Genomic DNA, 829 nt, shown 5'->3' on the forward strand with positions numbered 1-829 from the left:
ATTACTTGACAAAAGAAAGACATGTATCTATCATATATACCATTATATATATATTTTTTTTTTTGTCTTGGAACAAAAGACAAATATTGATATATTTATTAAGGTGGCGTTTGGTACATAACAAGACAAATGCATACTGGGATATTAAGATATTTACTATGTTAGACAATTGTTATTGGTGTATTAAGATGGCATATGGAATACACCACAAAAAAAAAATGCATTTGTATCATAAGATAATATTTGGAACATAACAAGACAATTGTATATAGTTATAGGTGCAGGTGTGGCTGTGTGGCATGAAGTATGCTTCCCAACCACATGGTTCCGGGTTCGGTCCCACTGCGTGGCACCTTGGGCAAGTGTCTTCTACTCTAGCCTCAAGCCAACCAAAGACTTGTGAGAGGATTTGGTTGACGGAAACTGGAAGAAGCTCGTTGTGTGTATATATATCTGTGTGTGTGTGTGAGTGTGTGTGTGTAAATGAAATCCTTTCTGTTGCTTCAGGATGTTTTATCAGTGAAGTCTTTTTTCGATTTAGGACACAGCACATGGGCTTTTTTTGTGTTGCTCTTCTTGCCTGTTTTCTGTTGTAGGATGTTAGGTTCTTTGTTAGCACTTCTTGTTGTTCTTGTTCTCATTGCTCTGATTACCTTGTTTAACCCATGCTGCCACCTTCTTCTTTTTCTGTTTTCTTTCTTTTTCTTTTTTTTTTATCCATTTTGTTGTTTTTGCCTTTCTTTTTTTCTTCTTTACTGATATGCAATTGGGATTGGTTTCTGATTGTCCCACTTTCAGTTCTTCTACTCCACATTATTATTATTTCCAC

This window comes from Octopus bimaculoides, chromosome 28 (genome assembly GCF_001194135.2).
Source record: "Octopus bimaculoides isolate UCB-OBI-ISO-001 chromosome 28, ASM119413v2, whole genome shotgun sequence".
In the NCBI taxonomy this organism is placed as follows: Eukaryota; Metazoa; Mollusca; class Cephalopoda; order Octopoda; family Octopodidae; genus Octopus; species Octopus bimaculoides.